At 38.6% G+C, this 24,881-nt stretch overlaps 1 protein-coding gene across 1 annotated transcript in view; it reads left to right on the top strand.

The window, feature by feature from the left end:
• Window positions 1-24,881, top strand: part of BANP (BTG3 associated nuclear protein) — a 229,220-nt gene that overhangs the window by 133,086 nt on the left and 71,253 nt on the right. The gene's annotated exons all lie outside the window — the stretch shown is intronic.

Raw genomic sequence — 24,881 nt, 5'->3', positions numbered from 1 at the left:
TGTGTTAAGATCTATGACCAGGGGCTTGAACTTTGGCAAGACACAAGCCACTTGGACTCTAAACCTCTGGGGAACTATTTGAACTCTCAATCTTTGGCTATTCCTGGCCTTTTATGTGGGGAAACAACCTAACCTATTGTTAAAAAAAAATCTCTTTAGAAAATTAATTGTATCGATTTTAATCCGAAGTGTCTTGTTGTAGTGCTATTGTTAGGTCACTGAAACAGGATAATATGGAAGTCACATGTTGGAGCATTCTTTTTGGCATTTCACTACTTCCTTTATACCCCATTGGCCCTTCTGCATGCAACAAAATGCCAAGTAAAGGCTTATTGGAAGAAATAGTGCATATTTAACCCTGGATTTTTTATTTCTCTGTGACACTAACAAGGTGTGCAGATTATTTGTAATTTTCTGGTATTACAAACCTAGCATTTTTTTTCCCCTTGAAATGTTATTTCATACCACGTAGGGCACAATTTATGCCATAGTAAATGTTCTGAATCTCTGCATCTGTAAATAGATCCAATACATGCCAGTTAAAATATTTTTATTATTAAAACAGTATCAACTTGCAAGCAAAAAATTTGGATGATCACATTTTGCTGATGCTACCTATGCGGTGACGGTTAAGTGAGCCCATTAGAGTATCATACATCCTGTGTGGCTGTTTCCCATGCTGGAATAAAAAGTTATGATGTGAATATGAGTTTTCAGGGCTGAACTATTTTTGAAAGAGTTCATGAAATTTTGGAGATCTAATAAATGATTTCTAAGAGGTGCAAACTTAGAAAGGATAAATAAGAAAAAGTTATATATATTCCAGAATTAGGGTTGTATAACAGAAGAGAAGAAAAATGCAGATGAATCAGTTTTGGCTTAATTAACATCAGTAGTTCATGTATACTAGGGGATTTTTCACTGTTACTGGAGTTGAACATCACTGTGTGTTGATAGGAACAGTTCTGGCCCTGCAGAAGTGATTGTGGCTACAATTGGTTGGAAAATTTCTGCCTACATTTTTCCCCCTGATTTCTTATTAGTTTTAGTTGTGAACCACAAATGATAGTATTGCAGATATCAGTGACCCTACTTTTCAAACTTCATTTTCACAGTATGTTACAGGATGCAAAATGAATAGTGTAAGACTTTTTATTGTTTTCTTCACGCACGCTTGTATTTAAATTCACAGAACTAACTGCTACGCCATGTGAATCACCAGGGACTTTTGTCATAGGACAGCTTGCACATGTATCAAAGCAAGTACCTTCCCCTAGGCACCAGTTTTCAATAACTTTTGCACTCTTGGAAACACTACTTACTACTTCCTGTTTCCCTGCAATCTTAGAAGTGTGAACAAGTGTGCAATGGCTGGGGTAATACTAGTTCCATTCTTAATGAAATTTATGTGCCCCTGATTTTGTGCATATTATCAATGCTTTATTATTTGGATTGTAGAAGCGCCAAGTGTTCTCAGTGAGGATTGGAGCTCTGTTGTGCCAGGAAAGAAGTATGGCAGCTGTGGGAAAGGTCCTTGTGTAGCATTGTAGATGTACACTATGCTGTGTAATGGCTGTACCTGACATTTCCTCAGTCCTTTCCCCAAAAGTAGTATATTATCTGAAGGTTGAATATGTATGTACAATACAGCCCAAAATCAAACGGGAGAAGTTGTAGTGTGTGGTCTCTACTGCTGGAGTACTTCTCAGAACATTGCCTACTGTCTTCTCCCAACTGTCCATCACCACTTTCAAAAGTGACTTTATTTTCCCCTTTTTGTTTTTGAGCTTTAATGCACCTTACCAGGGGGACTTAAGGACATCAGTAATGAGGGAAGTGAATAATTTGTCACTTTGATGGCTTTCAAGCAGGTATTGAATATTCTTGCAAACCACTATTTTATTAGATCTTAAGTTTTGCTGCCAGCAATCCCATTGCAGCACTAATCCCAGGCTTCCAGATTCCACCTGTTTAATGTACACGTTATTAGCACAAACATGCAGGCAGACCTTCAGTGGGCTTCCACCATTCAGATACCATTTTGTACAACAGCTTTCCTGATCTAAATTGTCACCCTGATCCTCAGGAAAGAGCTTTTACATCAATTAGTCCAAGGTACAAAGAATAGGATTGTGTTAGCTCCATATTAACTAAAACAAAACGTAGTTTAAATCTACCATTACATTTTATCTGTGAAACTTTTCCAAACTGATAGCTATATTTCAAACCTTGCAGAGGCTGGTAATACTAGATCTTTCTGCGTAATGTTGCCAGCTGTTTTTTTTTTTTAATTTTTTTAATTTTTTTGTTTTTGTTTTTTTCCTGTTTAATTTTCTGTCCTGGTAGTTGCATTGAATTTAGATCTTGCTTTTCTGGCATGACTGTCCATGGAACCAATGAAATCATGCCAGAAAGAAAACTCTACCTACACATGTGTTCTATTAGCTCAAAGTTTCATATTTCAGTGGACGTTTAATAAAAATACCAAACTGCAAAAATAATTAGACTTTGTATTAACTAATAGCTTAAGTCCTCAGACCAATGGGAGTTTTTTTTTGTATTTGGCAGTGATTGTGGATTACCAGAAGTTTCCTCATTGTCTTTTCTTTCCCTTGATTCCACCCCTCAGCCCTCCACCCTTCACTGCATCCCCTTCTTCCTTTTGCTGAGCTTTAGGGTGTTCTAGATCCCCAAAGGTATTAGATGTATACAGGCTCCACAACATATGTGAGGATAAGTCTATGGTGTTCAGAAACCCTATCCTATGTGTAGAGGTAGGCAGAAGTGTAACACATACAGCATTTCAATACCTCTTTATTTCATTTTCTAGACTGTTCTTTGTACAGCCAATGCCTTACCAGCTATCTAATTTAAGAAGTATTTAAAATGGCACCAGAGAAATGGTTTTCAGCTAGTCACTTTTAGTTTAAAAACAAAACAAAAAGTTTATGCTGTTTTAAAAGTCAGAATTTGATTGAATTTATTCCTAATGAGCAGATAGTTTGCTGTGTGTATAGGTTCTTCATAGAGGGAGCATCCATACGGTTAGTTTGCTTCTTTATCTGAAGAGTGTGTGTGTGTGTGTGTGTGTGTGTGTGTGTGTGTTAGTGGCATCTAGAGAAGTTAGGAGAATCCAAAACAAACTGGAATCTGTCACAGGTTTAGTGAAGAGAAAGCTAACTACTGTAAATTGCTTTTGCAATATCTATATATGTAATCTATCTATTGTGTGTATGTGTAATATATACATTGTATATGATATTAAATATATAAATATGATATTTTTCTACCACCCAAATATATGCTAAGCACCTCACAGAAACAAGTACAGGCATGGCCCCTGCCCAGAGGAGTTTACAATCTCAAATCAAAATAACGTGCCAAATGAGGTTCATAAATGGAGTAGGCAGTGAAAGGATCCTGGTGACATTAACAACACATAGGTACGCAGTTCACTGAGGCATGTATATATTGTAGTGGTAGCATTCGTTTTTTTCTGCACTGTTTTGCCCACCTCAGTCACTCCTCATAGGCTTCATGACAGCAGTGAGTTTAAAGAGTGGTTGACTGTGGCAAGGGAGGTGGCTCAGCAAACAGGTTTTTCAAGAGCACCTCAAGCATAAGGGACGGCATGGAAGTCACAGAGCTGATTTTTGAGAGGCAGAGATAAATCAGTGTCCTTGGTAGAATGGAGAGGGTGATGGTGGAGGAATGTGAAAGGAGTTCAGAGTTGTAGAGAGGAGCTGCCTTCTGGAGGGCAAGTTCAGGAAGTGTGCATATCTATGTAATACGTGTGTGATGCTGAACTGTGAAGTTTGGGTCTGAACATCCCCAGAATGGATATGTATCTGATGTGCAGATCAGACCGTCTCTCATGCACACTGCATATAGTATGTCAGTGTGCAATACTACACAGATGACAATATGTTAAAATGATATATAGAGATACATGACCTCATGACCAGATCTGGAACATCATAAGAACATAAGAATGGCCATACTGGGTCAGACCAAAGGTCCATCCAGCCCAGTATCCTGTCTACCGACAGTGACCAATGCCAGGTGTCCTAGAGGGCGTGAACCTAACAGGTAATCATCAAGTGATCTCTCTCCTGCCATCCATCTCCACCTTCTGGCAAACAGAGGCCTAGGACACCATTCCTTACCCATCCTGGCTAATGCCATTAGTGGACTTAACCTCCATGGATTTATCTAGTTCTCTTGTGAACCCTGTTATAGTCCTAGCCTTCACAACCTCCTCAGGCAAGGAGTTCCACAGGTTGAGTGTGTGCTGTGTGAAGAACTTCCTTTTCTTTGTTTTAAACCTGCTGCCCATTAATTTCATTTGGTAGCCCCTAGTTCTTATATTATGGGAACAGGTAAATAACTTTTCCTTATTCACTTTCTCCACACCACTCATGATTTTATATACACCTCTACCTCAATATAACACTGTCCTCGGGAGCCAAAAAATCTTATCGCGTTATAGGTGAAACCGCATTACATTGAACTTGCTTTGATCCACTGGAGTGCGCAGCCCCTCTCCCCCCCGATCACTGCTTTACCACGTTATATCCAAATTCGTGTTATATCGGGTCGCGTTATATCGAGGTAGCGGTGTACCTCTATCATATCCTCCTTTAGTCTCCTCTTTTCCAAGCTGAAAAGTCCTAGCCTCTTTAATCTCTCCTCATATGGGACCCATTCCAAACCCTTAATCATTTTGTTGCCCTTCTCTGAACCTTTTCTAATGCCAGTATATCTTTTTTGAGATGAGGAGACCACATCTGTACATCCCATGTGTTTCTGTACGATCTGCTTGTTATGGTCTGATGTGAAAGACAATCTATACATCTTTGTTGGGGGAATGGAAGTGGAAGAGAAGAAGGGGCCCCAAATGTTTAAAAGATATCTAATTTGTCTGCCAGTTGATAGATAGTATACTCCAATGACCATTTATTTCCGATTAGCGTAAACCAAAAGGTAAATATGCTTGTTTATAAAGGAAATTATTTAGAAACCCAGCTGTCTCTGAGAAAATTTTAAACCAGTCCCATTAAGATCTACTTTGTTCCTTTTTCCCTCAGTGCTAATTACTACATATTAGGTATCTCTCTTAACATGAAGTAATGGCATCATATAACTGATTATTATCTCATTAAGATGCAATTTAACCTGCAACTCCAAGAACTATTTTTAATAATAATACAATTTATGTAGATTTTAATTCTACTTTTGCTGAATTTTAGGCTATAGAACAAGTTAAATATAGCCAGTGAAAATATTGGAAATAATCTTTTCCTGTCTGAAAAACATAATGATAGACCAGTAAATATATATTTTTTTAAAACTATTTTACTAGGACTATTTTGCCAGTTAGATTTTTTTGCAGGGCTATGAAAGATCATTATCCGGCAAAATGTCTGAGATATATTGATTATATACAGTATATTGCAGCGAGGAACCTAACATTTGCATTGTGTTTGTATGCAGCACCTCATTACCCAGATAGCTAGCACTCTATAACTAGAATAATGTGTGTGTGTGTGTTATTTCATAGAAAAATCAATTACAATAAACTGTTTTAATTCTCTTTTCTGAATACTCATTTTAATTGTTCATTTTGATACTGTAGAGCAGATACTGCTAATATGTATTAATAAGGCCAGTATAAACATTTTAAATCATGCCTTGACTTGAACAGCTGAAAGAACACATGTATACTACAGGTATTGTTTTGTTGACACTGGGAATCAGGCTATTATAAGTTAGTGTTGAAATCCCTCCTTCAAGTCCTTGACTATGGCATTCTGCTCTTCCTCTGTGCCTCACTTCTGAGCAGCAGAGGGCAGTGCTGTTAAGATCATTGTCAGATGCATGTTTCCTTAGCAAAAGGTTGAGGAAAGGGGGTGGATTTTTGAATTGCAGGCACGGTGCTGCTCTGATATCCCCCTTGTGAACTGTCATACCATGGGATACAGAGACATTCATATTGTGGGGTTTTTTTGCATATGCCACCGACAGAGAGGAGTGAGAGAGCGAGTGAGTGTGTGTGCACGCGCGCATAGCCCTCAACTTCCATGCCAGCTGTGTAGTAGACTGTTGAAAAAGCTGTTTTCCTGTTTCAGCACATCTGCTTTGAATAATCTACATAGAGAAACAAACAGAATTGTTAGAGCAAAAACAACAAAATGAAAAATGCAATGTTGTACAGCTGGAAATTAGAATCTGTTAGTCTGGTTTTGAAAAAAAATAATGATTCATAACTGGCCATTCTTTGAGAATTGATTGTACAAAGTTCTTGCAGAGCTGCTTTGTTCTTCAGAAATGAAGGTAATGAGCAATGCTCATTTACTTGTCTGTGATTTATACACATTTGAAACAAAAGAGTTAAGTATTTGCGGAAGAAAAATAAGGTTGCTTGAAGTCCTGGACTGTGATCATTTTAATTGCAAAGTGGTTTTTTTTTTTGTTTTAGTTTAGCTTGAAAACCATCTCTTATGCATGCGTGCGTGTGTATATATGTATCTATTTATTGACATTAGTTCACACAGTAGAACAGCTGTTCCCCACTTTGGGCACTGCTCTTTCAGGTCCTGTTTACTATCAGCATTCACCAAACTGCTTACCTTTGAAAGCTTAGCCTAGGCTGGAATAGTGGGACGTTATTTTGCTGCGCTGATGAAATTTGGCAGATATTCTAGCAAACCAAAACTGGAAAATGAATGTAAAATTAGTTTGAGATGAAGATTTTTAGAATATTTTTCCGTTTCATTTAAATTAACTATATATTGTAAGATAGAAAGTACCTCTGGAAAAAAATAAGCATGGTAATGCATTAAGACCAATATAATCTTTTTCTAAAATAAGAAATGGGTAATAAATATCATAGAAATAATAAATTACATCTTTAAATACTGCATTTAAAAGCCGTATAAAGTTTAAATATTTAGAAAAAAAAAAAAAGAAAGTTTCTGGACGTCTGTTTTAATCATTTACATGGAATGATATCAATCCCTCAACACACAAATATTTTTTCCACAGTTAATAAATGTTGATGAGGCAGGCAGTTAACATTTGCACACTTGTACCCAGTTTGTAAAAGTTATGCACGTTTTCTATAATAGCAGACAGAGCATCATGAAATAATGGTCGGTGGTATAGTAACTGCTTTGGGATCATAGTCTTGGCTCTGTATAATGCTCTTTGATATTCAGCTAAGGAAATTCTGATTTGACATGTAAAATGTCAACTACAGGTTATTAAATTTGATTACTGCAGAGCAAACTTATTTGTGCCTTAATAGAGTGCCATCACAGTGTATAATACATTTTTCAATCAGCACGAAAATAAAAAGATGAGTAAAATGTGAAAAAAATAAAGGAGGGGAGCTAGTACTGAGGAGGTATTAACTAAGATAGATGGTACAGTGTACACGTAAAGTATACACATAGAAGATATCAGAGAATGCTTTTGATTTTTAAATGGAAGGTCTGAGGTGGTATTGACTTACAGGCCAACTACACAGTATATTTTAATAGGAATCAGAATGGTTGATTCAGTACACTACTAGTGTGATTTTTCAAAAGTGCCTCAGTGACTTCAGAGCACCATGTTTGACTGGGCTTCAACTCATCTGTTGAATTACCATTGTCAGGATGCAACTGGATTCTGCAGTGGTTGTGTAGACAGGACCGCACCGAACCATGTCTTACCTTGTGTAACCGAGTTAGACAATTCTTCTGTCTCCCAGGTATCTTTGAGAGAACATCCCAATGTATATTGACAACTAGATTACATAAAAATGTTTGAGTTCTAATTATACCTCTATAACAATTATCTATAGTAAACGTCCGAGGTGAGTTGGTAGACAGGCCAATTTTGCCAGTGGTTACTGCAAGTCTGGGTTTCTCTGGGAAGAGACATCATTCCCAGATCGTTGCTTCTGTTTCTAGTTTCACTGTTTGGAGCCTGGTAATCTGTAAAATATTTTCCTTGTTTTTCTCCTAAATCACTTAAAGAATGCAAAACTTTCTGAAATTCTTGCCAGACCGATACTTTATACTCTGTTACTTTAAAGTTTTTTTTTTCTTTTTCACTTCAAGAAGAACAAAAGTCTTAGTTTTTTTAATTTTGGTAACAGTTCCGTCCTATTAATTTGACCACTCCTAATAATTTCAATCACTATTTTTACTGCTTATGAATGTTTTCAAGACATTTGGGCATGTTTTGGAACACAGCAGCACTGAGACAATCACTGTTTTTTTTTAAAAGAAACCTAGCAATATTTATAACCTCTTTACAGAGGACACCAAAGCAATATTAGTTACAGGGTTTTTCTTTCTGCTCACTATTTCTCTTCTCACTGCACTATCCCTCTCTTCTTTCTTCTTGTTACTTTCCCTGGAATGCACTACTATGAAGGAGTTTAAGGACTCCTGCTTCATTATACCACATAGTCAGCAAGGTCACACCCTGCAGAACTTTATCATACTGTAACATTGTTTAGCAAACCCAGACTGTCTATACTTAACTTCTTGCAGAGAGAGTTGCTGGTTTATCACCTTGTTTCCCAGAGAAGATCATCCACATCCAGTATGCTCTGATAAGCCACCAAGAACATGCTTAGCGCAGGACAAAAAACACAACTGCCTGCTTCCAGTGATTTGGGCCACTCCCCAAGTTGTAGTCGTGGAAGCACTGATGGCAATCAGGTTGCTGCTTTTCACTCTTACTCTTTGCTGTTCATCAACAAATATTCCCGTTCCTCCTCCAAGAAGCTGCAGGGGTGAATGGGAGCACCTTGATGTGGCTCAGGTCCTTCTTCAGATCAGACCTATGGGGTCATTATGAGCAACTGTTCCTCCACTTCCAGCGTCCTCACCTGTGAGTCCCACAAAACTCAGCCTTCTTCCCATGTTATCCAGCTTCTGTCTGAAGCCGTTGGGAGAGTTGGTGAGACAATGTGCTGACAATATGTAGATAACACCCAGCTCTACTTCTCCTTTACTTCAAACATAGGCAGCACCATTTCCCATCTTTCTTGATGCCTAGCTGTAATCAGCTGGCTAAATCTGAATCTTAAGCAAGGCAAAGATCATGCTAGTAGAAAGAAGGAAAGGCTTAGAAGAATTTGTCTCCTTTATGGCATCCCCCATTATCAAGGAGATTTTCTCACTTGTTTGTCCACAGCCTTGGCATCCTTTGGACTTTTCAGTGTGGATTGGATGCCTGCATAGCCATGGCAGCAAAAAACGACCACTTCCATCTGTCATTGACCAAAAGGTGATGCTCCATCCTGTCAGACTTAGACCTAACCACAGTGATCCATGCATTTGTGATCTCTAGACTTGATAATTGCAACTTGTTATATCTAAGAATGGAGCCATGCACCCTGGAAGCTCCAAGTGGTACAAAATACAACAGGCCCTCTTCTTAGCAGCATAGGTCGTTGTGAATATATCACCCCAGTGTGTTTCTTTGCACTGGCTCCCCATTGACAACAGAGTCCAGTTCAAAGTATCTGCCCAGATAGTCAAAGCCATCCAAGAGATTGTACCGAACTTCCTGACAGATCGCCTCTGTCTCCATGGAACCACGAAGGAGACAGAACATTCATCGGAGCTGAACCTAGACTATGGAACTCACTCCCAAAGAGACAAGAAGAACCACAGGCCTCACTGCCCCTCAAAAATAAATGCAAAGCTCACCTCTGTAACTTGCAATATCTTTTAATATGGTCTTATCTTAATTCATTTTTATTTGTGTGGATGTGTCCAGTTCCTCTCATGTTAGCCATAGAAGTCCCTACCGTAGGTAGATAGATGTACTCCTGTGAGACTGCCACAGAGAATTTCTTCAGCAGTGCCCAGCTCCTAATAACAGTAACATGAGCCAGAGCAGCAGTGCATCTAGAGTTAACAGAGAGAACCGAATGCAGCTGGGTGGAGATGGCAAAAACATTCTGTGGGTATTTGAAGCTATCTGCTAAGTTGCTTTCATGTAACCAGTTTATTCTTCCAAAGATCTCATCTTCTGTGATGCAATAAGTTTTTTGATCATTAATATAGTAATCCCGAGTGGTTAACCTGCCATAGAATGAATGGGGAGTTTAGCTAAATTATAGGTAAGCGTTATTTAATTTCTTTAAGTCACTGTTTCCTGAGAAAGCTCACTGGATAGTGATTGAACAGAAGCTTGGTGGTAGAGCTGGCATTAATTTTGTTTAAATTTGTATCTCCCCCTCCCCCCCGCTTTTTTTTTTTTTTTTTTTTATGATGTGCACAGAGCAGCCATTTGGGTGATTTCTTTTATCCTTGCAGAGCTGTGTGGAGCAATGGGCTGTAACTGTGACTTCTCTTATAAATGTACATTTGTGCCCATGTCATGCAACCGAACAAGTGTGTGAGGTTTTCATCCTTTAATACGGTGGTTTTCAACCTGTGGTCCACGGGCCTTGGGAGTCTGAAGACTATGTCTAAGGGGTCGGCAAAAGATTGTTGTTACCAGATAACAGTGGTTTTCAACCTGTGGTCTGCAGACTATGTCTAACATTTCTGAAGGGGTACGCACCTCCATTTGAAATTTTTTAGAGGTCCACAAATGAGAAAAGGTTGAAAACCACTACTTTAATAGGATAAAGTTTGGAAGCAGCATTTTGTATTTCTAGTACCTAATGCTATTAGACAGATGGTTCCAGTTATATATCATTTTGGGAGGAAAAAGAAAAACATGGAGGGGAAAAATGGTGCTCAGATAAGTTACTTATATCAAGACTAGAACTGGCTTTTTGAAATAAACTAAGATGAATGAATGTTTTTAGTGTACTTAGGGTTTGGTTTGAAGATAGTTGTATGCTTTGGATTAGCTAATATATGTGTTGTTTAATCTTTACTATAGTATTTTACAGTTCAGCATGTATTTAAAGATGCTAACTTAGCCATACAGTAGGCAAATGTACTGTACATGTCTTCCCTGGGGTAGGATAACGTTCCACTGATGAGCATAATACTGCTCCACGAGGTATAAAGCCACTTTGTTTTACAATTTGAAATGCGCATGAGATAAATTCTAACTTTAAATAAGACTGTAATTTCAGAAATAGGGGCCTGGCAAGGTGCTGAGCTAGTGTTGTGGTTTTTTAAACTAACTCATATATATATATATATATACACACACATTTGAAATTACTACCATATTTTTCATTTAAAATCTGTCCAATTTCTAGTACTTTAATCTACAAATGTAATTTAGGCAAGTTGGAAAAAAGTGTCTTGCAGTAACTATAAACTGAGCTGATGTAATGAGAAGATGAAAGTCCAGTGTTATAAAACCTCAGGAAAAGAAAGCATGTTGTTGGTAATAAAAATGTTGGTGTGGGCAAGTTAAATATGATTCAACTTGCATAAGATGTCAAGTGATTTTTATCAGTAGATCCCCTTGAAAAACTCCCAGCATTCTTGTGTATTTGCCATCAACCATTTTTATAATTTGCCAGTAGCTGCTTAATATTAAAATTAAGGCCCTAATCCTGGAATGGAACCAGCTATTTATTTATTTATTTATTTATTATTTAAACAGTATATTCCAGGGGATAGTGGGCTGCATTCATATAACATAACGTCTGTATTTTAAACTTTGTTTACTCCTAACACTTCCCATCAATTTTAGACATTATGTCAGACGACTATTTTTGTCCTCCATTCAGAGTTCTCTGAGTTGCCATTACTATATCAATCTTAATGGCCTAAAACATCACTTATTATTACTTTTTTCATTCCACAAACCTGTTTGTTTGTTTGGCATGCTGATTCAAGGCATTGACAGAAAAGCAGTGAGATGTAAAATGCACAGATGCACATTAAAATCAAGTAATATAAAATATATTAGGAAATATTTTTTGTGCGTGCAAATTATTCGTTTCCATTTGTAAAATGTCCTGGGAAGTGGACAGATTTTGTAAAGGTGATTTGCTGCTAATGTTCTGCAGGTGCTTTGTTTTGGTGCACTTCCTGAGTGACAGAATCCATAAAATGGTCTCTTGTGATTATAGAGCAAGACTGCATAATGAGTCTTCTGGAAAAGGATAACGTTTTTATCATCCTTTTGCCTTTCTCCTAAGAGGATGGGTTATTCCATTGAAATTCCATTCAAGCAGTCAAGAGTATTTACAGTGCGTCAAAGGATATATTCTCTACTTCGAGTATATTGTGTTCTTTATTCACCCAAATCTTGTTTTAATATTGCTGTGAACTTAACAAGGAGAGATGAGATGAGAAATGATAATCTTTTAAATGTAGGCAAAATAATTTTCTTTACCTTCAAAGAAGACATATATGCCTGGGCTGTCTCTTATTACAGGTTTTGGTAATAAAAATCCCTTGCTTGTAGAATAGCAGTGATCACAAAGCTACCATTCTGTGCTAATCTATGGAAATAATTCCTTTTCTATTTGTTTTTTAAATGCTCTTCATTTATGCTTTTCTCATTATCTGATATAACTATGTCTTTATGCTACAGTGTTGCTCTTAGCCAAACACTGTCCCACTTGATATGTTCCAAAACTTCAATAGTTGTAAATAGTTTTGGTTCCATGCCCTTGTTGAAAGATCACACACTCATATTATAAACCCCAATCCAAGAGAGGGCGTAAAGGGAGTTAAATTGGGATGGCAAGACCCATGGTCAGTGGAAGCGGAATACATCACAGTGCTGACACTCTTGGCTGGGTACCAGCCGCTCATTTGCTGCTGGATAATCATGATGATGCTGTGGCTCTTTCTTTTGGAGAATCTAGTTATTTTGTCTTGGTGGGAAGCACTAAATGTATATTTCAAAGAGACAGTGTGAAAATGTTGCCAGGCTACTAAAAAGCATATTAGAGCTGAGGTGTTTAAAGAATACTAACCTTTTTACAAAGTCTGTATTAAGCACAACAGTAAATCTTGATGACTGATGAAAATCAAATCCATCTCTGGTCCACCATAAGGTCTGACCATGTCATTTTGTGCAGTGAGAATTTTGTGACATTTCAGCCAGATGTCTTCATATCAAAACCAGAAATCTTCTGCAACTCATTTAAGTGTGTTAAAATTAAAATGCATTTCTTTTTGTCTCCATCTCCCCTAAGACAATTGTTTTCTTGGGGTTTAGATTACATAGGATACAGGAAATATGCTTTTTAAATTTAAAATATAATGTAATATTCTGCAAATGAAGAACATACTTGTCTTTTAGGAAAGTACTAGGCGATTTGAACTGAGTTTTCAATCCCTTGCCAAATGAGTGTTTAAGATATAGTAAGATATGATTAATTGATTGAGTTTTTATCTCTATTGTTCATCTGTCTAATCCTTTTCATAGCTTCTATTTTTTCAAGCCAGCCACACTAGAACAAAGTACTTATAATACTTTAAATCAGCTGAGAGAACATGCAGTAATTAGGGGAATAAGATTCACACAGCAGGGCGTATCATTTTGTGTTTAACATTATTTTAGGGTTGTAGAGAGAGAGAGAGAGAAATCCGTACAGTTTGCATTAGGGACTTTTAATCCTTTGTTTAGAGCTGTTTCAAACATATACTGACATTCTAGGACTATTAAATGACGAGTAGATGAATTATTTTATACACTGGAATCCCACAGGAGCAACATAGAATGTTCTCAGTTCTGATCTCAGATGATATTTTTATTAGATTTTCAAAATCGGTGTCTCTTACTCTAAATAAAATTTAGTAAGTGTATTTGGAAAAGTAGTCACTCTGGATTGCTCAGGCTCCAAGCCATTCTTTTCTAAGAATTAGTATTCTCTATACAAAATTCTCAGTGTTAAATTGGAAGAAGCATTTTAACTTAAACTTATTTTATTTTCTCCAGCCTCCAGGGACTATTAGTAGATGATCAGTTCTTGATCGGAAGCTAACAATTCATAATTTGTATGTCTTGAAGCACAGATCAAATTTAGTCTCAAAGATTCTTTTTTTCTTTGCTACATAGGCTCAGCTCAAAAGAGTCTTGAGTTCTTAATGATCAAGTTTTATAAATCACTTTGTTATTTACATCTGTATTCCTCTGAAACATCTCATTCCATGCATCTGTTGCTAAATATTTGTGTTAAAAAGAACAAATGCTACAGAGCACAACAGAAGGATTAATTAAGTTATTTAGCCAGTTGGTGTGATGTTTCAGTTACCTGTTTTAATATAGGGCTCTTGTAAAGACAGTGAAAAAAGGGATACTGCAATTCCAAAGTACTAAAACAAAAGGTCCACTGTCTTCAAATCCAGTCCATCTGTCCTAGCTTGTGTAGTGCTTTCCAAGGCTCCCGGGACTTTCCTTCTCTCACTGAGTTGGCATTGCAGTGTTGCTTGCCAAAAATAGGTTGGTTCATTAGGTTGTCTGGTAAAAATGTTGAAGACGCCACAATTTGGTGTAATGCAATAAATTCAGACCTTGGTAAAGTTTTACTGCTACCAGCAAGTAAATATAACTAGTCTTATGAAATTTGAAGCGAGAAGAATACCAGCCAGTAAGTATTTTTAAACTCCAGAAGTGCATATTTTTGTTAGGAATGAGACAAGTATTACATTTCACTTTTATTAAAGTGGGGGAAGAGTGGTACAGCTCAGGGATATGAAAACATTATTGCTGTCTGTATGCTGTAAGTGTGAACAAATGAAATGCCCTAGGGTGGGCAGGGGAATCAACCTAGAGAAATCAGTGAAATTTCAGACACATGTAGCACGAAATGAAGTCACAGAGGCTGAACCAAGAGGCAATGCTCTAAAGTGAAGTGAATAAGGCTCACGTAAAAATGACACAATAACTCTCCATTGGAGTTTGGCCATTGACTTCAGTGGGGTCACATTTTGCCTCATAATGAATTTGTTTTATATGATCGCAATGTGCAGTGAGGATCCTGTCTGACTACTATACTGGCTTTGCAGTTTCTAGACCTAATGTATATGCTAGTACACACACCATAGTGTTTGAAAATCAGGGGAAGCCTTAGGCTTAGGGTGAGTAGGTGGCTGGTTAGGGCACCATGTCTAAAGATAATAGCAATGGGTCCAAGAGGTCCCAAACTCTGCTTCTCCAGCGGTGGAATTTTTGCCCTCCTGGTCTCCCCCTCTCTCCTCCATTCAGATATAAAGTTGTGACCCATAATCCTTTGTATTGACAGCCACAATGCAAAGGACTGTGAGGTGCCCACCACACACGACTGGGCAGAAGTCTTATTAGACTGGATGAGGAAATGATGTGGCTGGGGGAATAGATGTGTTGCTGAAAAGAAGGAAGAGTGGATATGAGCAAGAGGGTAGGGCCTCGAATCCCAGTTTTGCCTATGAACTCAACACACCTAGGGCTCCAGTGAAAATCAAGCCTCTGTCCTTAATCCCTCCCTCCCCCAGCACATGTACTCCTACCTTGTCCGTGTATCTCTGGGCTTGGCTACGCTTGCAAGTTAGAGCACATTAAAGCAGCCCCAGGCAACCTAACTCCCGACCTGTCCACACTGGCAAGACACTTAGAGCGCCAGGACTCTGCAGCTGGAGCGCTCCTGGTAATCCACCTCCACGAGAAGCATAACGCTTGCTGCACCTGGGCTGAAACACCCCAGCCTCAGTGTGAACAAGGCGTTGCGTTACTGCGCTGCGATCGGCCTCCGGAAACGTCCCACAATCCCCTTAAGTCAAATGGCCACACTTGTCATTGTTTTGAGCTCGGCTGTAGGAATGCGGCTGTGCCTTTTCAAAGTTCCAGTTCTGACAGCCGGCTGCTTATCTGCTCCAGGACAAAGCAACCATTAGTGTGCAATGTGTGAGAGAATGAAGCCGGGGAGAAGGGGGTCTGCTGCTGTCTGAACTTACAAGACAGCATGCTGACATGCTCTCAGCTCCCCAAAAACCCACTCTCTTTCCCCCCACATACACACAACACACTCCCTAACACACTCCACCCCCCTCCCATTTGAAAAGCACGTTGCAGCCACTTGCACACTGGGATAGCTACCACAATGCACTGCTCTCTGTGGTGTTGCAAGAGCTTCTAATGTGGCCACGCCAGTGCGCTTGAATCTGACGATGTGGACACACTGCAGCGCTTTCCCTACTGCACTCTCCGAGGGCTGGTTTAACTCACAGCACTCTACATCTGCAAGTGTAGCCATGCCCTCTGTCTCACTCAACTCCTATGCACTTATCTGTCTCATTCACCCATTGTGAGCTCTCTAGGGCAGGTACTGTATTCTTTATTACTTGTTTGTAAAGCACCTAGCAGTGGGGCCCTGATCCTTGACTGGGGCCCCTAAGCACTGCTATAATACAAATAATAAATAATTTTACCATCAACGCTAAATGTTCTATTGTTGCTAAAGACGTGATAGAAACACCATCTCTTTGGAATTTGAAATGCAGAGTAACCAAAGAATGACCTCTTTGGAAATAAACGAAGCATGATTAACACTTGAACAATAGGGATGGGATTTTCTAAAGCACTAGTGTTGCCCTAACTCTGCTCCCAGTGAAGTCAGTTGGAGTTTTACCATTTACTTGGTTGGGTAAATGGTAAAACTAAGCTTGTTTGAAAATCTCACTCTCAAGTCTCACCAGGAAGAGATGCCCTGTGGATTGAAACCACATCTTAGACTGTTGCCCCATCTTAAGGACAGAATGTGCTTAACGGGGTACAACGCAAAGGCATACATGGCCCCTGCACTATGGAGTTTTACAGTCTAAAATCACAAATCTGTGAGGTTCTGACCAACTCCTTTAGGGTTGTTGAGCTTTTTTTTACCTCCACTAGGATAAATGGTAGTTGAGGACACTCCGCATTTTTAAATATACTCTAGGTGTGTAAGAGTCTTTGTTAGTAAAGTCGATTAACACTGTTCTCTTGTTCATGAAGCTCAAGAGGAGAACTGTATTTTTTCCCTTCTGTGGGGGAAATTAAATGAGATTAATCATCACTGAAGAACAAAATAGAATAGAATAAGCTGCTCTTTTTATGTCTAAGGCTACATCTACACTACGGGGGGGGGTCGATTTAAGATACGCAAATTCGACGTATCGCAGCCAACTTACCCCGCTGTAGGGACGGCGGCAAAATCGACCTCTGCGGCTTCCCGTCGACGGCGCTTACTCCCACCTCCGCTGGTGGAGTAAGAGCGTCGATTCGGGGATCGATTGTCGCGTCCCGATGGGACGCGATAAATCAATCCCCGAGAGGTCGATTTCTACCCGCCGATTCAGGCGGGTAGTGTAGACCCAGTTTAAATCAAATTCTTTTAAGTATGCGTGTATTAGCGTGGTTAATCATGGTTTGGGTCTAGTTGCACCTTTGACCCCTGCCTTCTTAAAGTGTTGTTTAATCTTAAGACTGTCACAGTTTCAGGGTTAATTGCACCTGTAGTCTTCCTCTGTGATCCTTTGAGGTCACGCCACTCAAGGTTTCAGGCTCCCAGCCACATCCTCTCTTGGGCGCAGACCTGTATCTCTCTCCCTCTTCACTGGGGGTTTTAAGGCTGCACAGCCCTCTGCCATACACTGTGACAATCCCAGCAAGCCAGTCAGCCTAAAGGCCAGCCCTGTGCATTGCTTTCTCTTTGAGAACAATGACAGTATTTTTACCAGTGACCACACAGCTTTTCCAAAGCAAAGGACATGTATTCTTAAGGCAAAAGCATTATGGAGAAAACACAAAAAACGATAAACAGGTTTAAACCCACACTAAACATACCAGAAATCATCCATCAGTCTTATAGGACCCTAATAGGCTAAAGTCTTTTGAAACTTTCAGCACAGACTGGGGCCCCCCTATGACCCACGCCCCTGTCTGTTTGTTGAATCAAAAGGAAGGCCTTGAGTCAATGCCAGCTTCTCCTTTAATACCGAAAGCCCTTTCTTTGTTTCTTAGTCTCTGGAAAACTCAGCCTGACATAGTATGTGCAATCTGTCTTAAGGACTCGTACTTCTGTGGAGCTGTTTACAATCTCAGGAACTGTAGTAATCACACCCCACTGTTTTTTCGGTTCCTGGAGTAGCTGTGCTAACCCTTGCCTAATGGAGTTGCATACAATCCCCGACCCACAATGATCCATAAAACATTCATAAACGTAATAATATGGTCCCCAAAAATACAGCATGGGGTTGCAATGTCTGTCACACACACGGCATAACAAAAGAAAAGAGTTTTAAAACAACAAAAGCATTACATACACACCTGTCTTACCAGGAGTCTTTTTATCTTCCACCTAGGGACCATAATAGGTCTAACTTCCTACAGACACTCCAACCTCTTGGATAACAAAAAAATCTATAGATAACAAAATGAGACTACCTCTGCACTGTCCCGCAGTTCAGACTGCAGGGTATGAACAGCAATCTGTACCAAGGTGCTGCGCTGCAAGTCCCCCGTGTGGACACTGTGGGCACGAACGAAAAGGTTCCTAGTTCACGTTAATGTAGTGCTGTTTGGCGAGAACTATGTTAACACAAACTACTAATCTTTCTGTTCGGGCCCACAGTGTCTACACGGGGGACTTGCAGCGCAGCACTTTGGGGCAGATTGCTGTTCATACCCTGTAGTCCAAACTGCAGGGCAGCATCAGTGGTGCTGGAACAGTTCTTATAGTGAGGGGTGCTGAAGGCAGATATCATGTATTTGGGTTGTTACTACTTCAAACCAAGGGGTGCGGCAGCACCCCCAGCACCTCTAGTTCCAGCAATTATGGGCAGCATAGACAAGCCCTTAATCTTGAATCCCTGTGTGAAGGGACAGCACAAACTTTGGGTGAACCACATTTTGACTTACCTTGGTTCTCTCTTTTTGTTGTCCCCCCACCCCCAAAGCGTTTGCAAATTCCAGAAAAATCCTTATATTTTCTCTGTTCAGTGTTCTTTTAATAAAAAAAATAATAATCCGCAACCATGTAATAACAAACTAATATGTACATGCAACAGATGAAAGTACGTTTGAGAAAGAAAATAGATCACTATTTCAAGCATGCCAGCGTTTGGGGAGATTTTTAAAATTATTAGAAAAACCTTGAATATTTTTTTAACCTGGTATTATGAGGTCTGATATACACCTGAGTAAAGATAATTGAGAAGTAAAGCTGGGACTCCATTCCTGATTCATTCAGTCTACTGTGATGAGATGTTGTCATATGTAAAGACACATAACATCGATCACCAGTTGTTCTGAGCCTTTGTAAAAACCTAGAGCAAAGAGAGTCCGTGAGAAGCTTCAGCCAGATCAATTAATTGTCTTGCTTTCATTAATTTGAATCAGATGCTTGCATCTGTGCATAGAGAATATTTATTTTGGATTTTTTGCCAAAATTCATACAAATGCACATATTAACTCCAAAAGCTGAATACATTAGCAGTGGCATTTTCTGTTAAAAGGAAATGCCTTTTTTTTTAATTAAAAATATTAAAAAGATGTTTTTCCTGCTCTCAGTTGTAACCATTTTAACCATGTAGTTTGGTGGTGGTTTTATGGTGATATGTCCCAATTATATAATTAGAGTGGATCAAAAAAGCTATATTTTTTGTGAATTTTTTTTTAAACAAATATATTTAAAAAAATCTCATGGAATTTCTCTCTTTTTCAACATAACAAAATCCCGAAAGGTTTCAGTCTCTCTCCACACACAGAGAGTTCTGACACTTTTTCCTTCTTTTCTTCCCCACTGGAAAATGTGTAATGGGGGTGGGGGTGGGAGGGGAAACACCCAAAAAATCCAACCCCCCAGGTTTTTCCAGTGTTTCAAAACCCAACAGTTTTGACCAAAACTAACATTTTTTTGTATTCTAGATATAGAGAAAGGTTGACAAGTCATTTTTCATCTAATTTTTTTTCCACAATATGTTTTTAACAGCTGTAGAAATAATATTTTAAAAGAAACTTACAAAATTGCAGAATGTAAAAATGAATGAGATGCCCCCTATCTGGCTATGATTACGAGGCTCCATCTATCAGTGTGGTTTTATGGTCGATGTGACGTTACCTGCATAGTCACTGCTGGAATCTCAAAGGGAGAAAGACTCAGCAATATGAGCAATAAGTCCCTGATTCTGCAAACACTCATATGCTTAACTTTACTATCATCAGCAGTTTCATTGACTTTAATGGGGCTACTCATGGTAGTAAAGTTAAGCAAGTGGTTAAGGGTTAACAGGATCAGGGCCCAAGTACAGTTTTAGTAATGCTCTGATGTGATTGAGAGGGAAGAAGGAGACTTGTGAATTCATAATACGCTGCTCAATGACCCTTGTAGGCTGACTACTGAGGAGCATTGGTTTCAAGGAATTTTGGTAAATTCCTTTGAGCAGGTCACTTTCACAACAATACTTGTTGGATTATAACAGCTGTGAAGAATGCCAAGTTTCAGTGCCATGCCTTAGAGCTATGAACGTCGTCTGACTGCTGATTAATCACTAGGTAGCCATGGGAACTCTCTATTAAACTGTTTTTATATTAGATAAGCAGCACTATCAGTCTGTAGACATCTTATTTGAAGTGAAAAATAGTTGCATTAACAGATGTATAAGGAAGAAATTTGCCTCTTTTTGGAGAGCTGAATGAGTATAATTGCTTAAACCAAAAGATAGGGGGTGAGAGAAACACTATCCAAATGTCTCTCAGCTAAGATGTTGATCAATACTACTGCGAATTGGTGGTGCTATAGGAAATGTAGTGGTTGCAAAATACAAATCAGCTTAAAATCATTTACGTAGAACTATAGGTGCTATGAATAGTTTGCAAGCTAAAGGAACATTTTCAAGGCAGTAGTTTGGAAGTCCTGTCTTTCTATGGTTTCTCAGAAAGAGGTTATGTAGATAAAGAAAGTCTTCTGGTGAACAAAAGTATTTTGTTTCAGTGAACAAGAAGCTTTGCAAGCTAATAAGCTTGCCATATAGCTAGCTTTCTTTCTACAGCAGAATGGCAATTTGAAGAGATCTGAAAAATTTGCACTCCTCAGCTTTATTTGAAGACACTGGCTGTGATATTATTTTTGCAAACCATAAACCATGGTTCCTAAATGATGTTATAAAACCATCATCCTCCCAAGAGTGAATGTATCATGGCTGAGACCAGCCCTTATTACTGATCAAAGAAAAATGTCCCTCCATTCAGAAAATATATAGGAAACATGTAATGCTTAAAAATAAAGAAAAAAAAATCTTGATGCATTAGAGGTTTTAGCCATAGGAATTAGAACCATGTGTTCTCATTGCAAAAAAAAGTTAAGGTCATTGTTTCAGATTTACATAAAAATTGACAATACAAATAGCTTTGTTTTAGTTAATACTTAACACAAGCAATACTTTTATTTTTTGTCTAGAATTAAGAGCACGGTAGTATTTTTGTCTCCAGGATCTAAGAGCCTCTGTTAAATTTAATGTGATTTGATCATCTGATTTCCTTACACTCCTTTATAAATCCCAGCCTCAAACCTTAGTGACTTACCTACAAAAGCCAGTTTTCATCCCTGTTATTCCAGTGTGTGCAGGAGCAGAGATGCTGGCACAACACCATAATATGGTCCCAAATCATAATTTCATGCAAAAATTGTGACATTTGAGAGACCTGCAAGTAATATTAAAGATCAGAAAATGCAATGTAGTGTCAAGTTTTTCTGTTTTCATTTCCTGTTTATTGTTTCATTGATTCAGTACTCATGTCATCTTGATTTCATTGCATGTTTCTGACCATTTTCCTCATCAGTTTGTAGTCTTTAAAAAATGAAACAGTTTTGTGCCGTACATTTAGACTCCCCCTTCCTTGGTAACAAAATAAGGACTTAAAATCTTTGCATTTTATGAGTACATAAACATGTCAGGATTCTACTCTCTCAAATTAATCAACCCATAACATATTCTTGCATAAGAAAACCACATTTTTATTATACTGTACCATCCATAAAGTTAGCTTTAAAAACATGACTATAACTAACATCAGAAAGAAGACACCAATAATTAGGGTTTATATTTATGATTGTTTTATACCCAGGAAGAAATAAATGCTGACTGCCAAACCAGGCAAGACCGTACTAGTTCTCTTAATTTTCCTTTTGAGCTGATCTTTTAATTTGGAAGACATAACTCTTCCAGTTGTACAGAACAAGCTACATTGTTTTGCCACCTTATCCTTTGAATGAAACCTCTCTTTGTGTCCTATTTCCCAGAAGACAATGATTATCTCTGGGTCCCTGCCATTTTCATCTACTTGTATCCTTCTTGAAAGAATGTATAAAGAGGATGATTCTTTAAGTGAAAATTCTTAGTTTCTGTTTTGTATGTATGTAGAGCTAAAGTTCCCAGACTGTTGTAGAGTAACTTCAGATAATCTTTATCTTGTATCTCATTATGATGGTGTTTTATATCAGTGATACATCTTTATAGGAAATTGCCTTCCTAAATCTAATACCCGCCACTCAGAACATTCTGTTCCAACAAATTATCTCTCTAGCAGATTTTATTCATTAAACCTGTTTAAGACACAGAACTGATCAGAACATACAGTATTTTACAACAGAGTAAACAAAGACAAGTTCGTGGTCACAAGTATCTGACATGTTCTCTCAGTGATGCTGGGAAGCATTGGATTCATGTTCTTGTTGTTACTGTGGCTTTTAATTCCCATTGCTTTCAGGCTTATTGGAGCAGTCAGTGTGAGTATGGAAGACCCCATAAATTTCTCAGCATTTAAAGTTGGAGTGTGAATCATTTCTTTCTTGGAACAACTTTAATAGAAAACAAAGACACAACCCAATGAGAAAAATGTGTAAGACCATTTCTTCCTTTATTTATTCTGTGTTTGAATGTTTTCTCCAAACTGTTTTTATCATGAATGCATGAGTAGTTTGAGAAACACGAGAAACGTTTAGAATTCTAACACTTGCAGAACCACCGAGTAGACTGCAAATCCTCTGCAGCACTTCAAGAAGCATTTCATTATGAGCAGAGCTGAGCAAGAGCTGGAATTTCGGTCCTATGGGAAGTTGGGGTGGGGGGTGGGGGGGGGGGGGGGGGGAAATCCAATTTGGAGCAAAAAGTTGGAAATGCAAATTTCTTGTAGTACAGAAGTTTAAAAAAATAGGTTTTGAGAAAAAATAAACATAATTTTTTCAAAAATTCCAGTCTGATCTCCCGGAAGCTGCTAGGGCTCCCAGTTCCTTGGCAGCCCACCTGGAAGGTTGCAGTGGAGCTGGGAACCTGGAAGCATGTTGTCAAAATTGACATGTTCCTGTGGAATTTTTAGCTTGTGACAGATTGGCATTTTTTAACTGAAAAATGTTTCATTGGAAAATTTCCAACCAGATATAGTTTGAGTACTTTAAGAAACAGAATGAAGGTTCAACAAAGTTGAAGAAAAATAATTAGTATCTGGGATATACATAGTTCACGGATGCAAACTTGCAAATTAGATATTTTTTACTGAATTTCTGCAGTTTCTGCAGTGCTCAGAAAATGCTGGATTGCAGGAGTGGGTTATGTACCCTTGCTGGAAAAACATATACAGCACTGTTCCTAGTGTATTTAACTAAGAAGTATGTACAGGAATATTACATGGCAAAAACAAAGTGCAATTCCTGTATTCCTGCTGCTGCTTTTCCTAAAACATTATAGTATGTTTCCTTCCATGTAGCAGGGAAATGACAATTATATAGCACCTTGCAATGGATCCCAACAGGCTACAGGGTCCAAAGAGGGACACAGTCAACTCACCGAAGCTCAGTTTAATGATCTAAAGGAAAATTAGTGTGTCTGTCTCTTCCTGAGCCTCAAGTTTGCGGTTCTAGGGAGTCCAGGGTCCATTCCTTATATGGACAGCATAATGCACAGTATAATGGATTGAGCACAGAACAGAAAGCCAAAACTCCTGAATTCTAATCTTGTATTTGCCTCTGACTCACTGTATGACTAACCCTAACATTTTAAAAAGTACCTATAATATTAGCTCAAAACACCACAGGCTACTGTTGAAGAATTCTGTAGTAATTTCTTTTTATAAGTGTTGGGCAAGTCACAAAGGCCTAAAGTTTCCATAGTATGAAAACCAGTCCCCAGTCTTTTCTAATGCAAATTGTGGGGTTTGCACATGCACTAATCTATATGCCCAGGTACATCTGAAAATACAGGGTTTAATCTTCCTGCCTCCATTTCATTGTCTATAAGATAGAAATAATACAAAGGTGTTGTGATTCCAGTTTAATTGTTTGTATAGCACATTGAAGTTGTAGAACATCGCAGGTATTAAGTATTATTATTCGTCCATGATATGGTTTGACCAAAATTGTATTCGGCATTTGACTGTAAATTCTTGTTTGGCCTCTTGAGTTGCAGAGCACACCCGGAATTATTGTAACTCAATTTGGAGGTGGCAAATCTTAAACACAAGTACTTCCTTTGCACCTACCCAACCTCCCTAAGCACTTTGACATCGTGAGAAGAGGTAGGAAAGTGCTTTGCTGTGCTTAAAAAAGAAGACATAAATGGTGCAAAAATCTTGCAAGATTTACAATTGATTGCCACAGTATCCAGTATTTTCTAGCCATATATACCGAGCGAAAACAGTACAATCTTCTCTTGGCTACTGGGACTCTGATGAATTTCAATAGCAAATTTTATATTTAAATTTTTATAAGAACAGCCATACGGGTCAGACCAAAGGTCCGTCTAGCCCAGTATCCTGTCTTCCAACAGTGGTCAATGCCAGGTTCCCCAGAGGGAACGAACAGAACAGGTAATCATCAAGTGATCCATCCCATCGCCCATTCCCAGCTTCTGGCAAACAGAGGCTAGGGACACCATCCCTGCCCATCTTGGCTAATAGCCATTGATGGACCTATCCTCCATGAACTTATCTAGTTC

This window comes from Trachemys scripta, chromosome 13, assembly GCF_013100865.1.
Source record: "Trachemys scripta elegans isolate TJP31775 chromosome 13, CAS_Tse_1.0, whole genome shotgun sequence".
NCBI lineage: Eukaryota > Metazoa > Chordata > Testudines > Emydidae > Trachemys > Trachemys scripta.
This window is presented reverse-complemented; position numbering and strand designations above follow the sequence as displayed.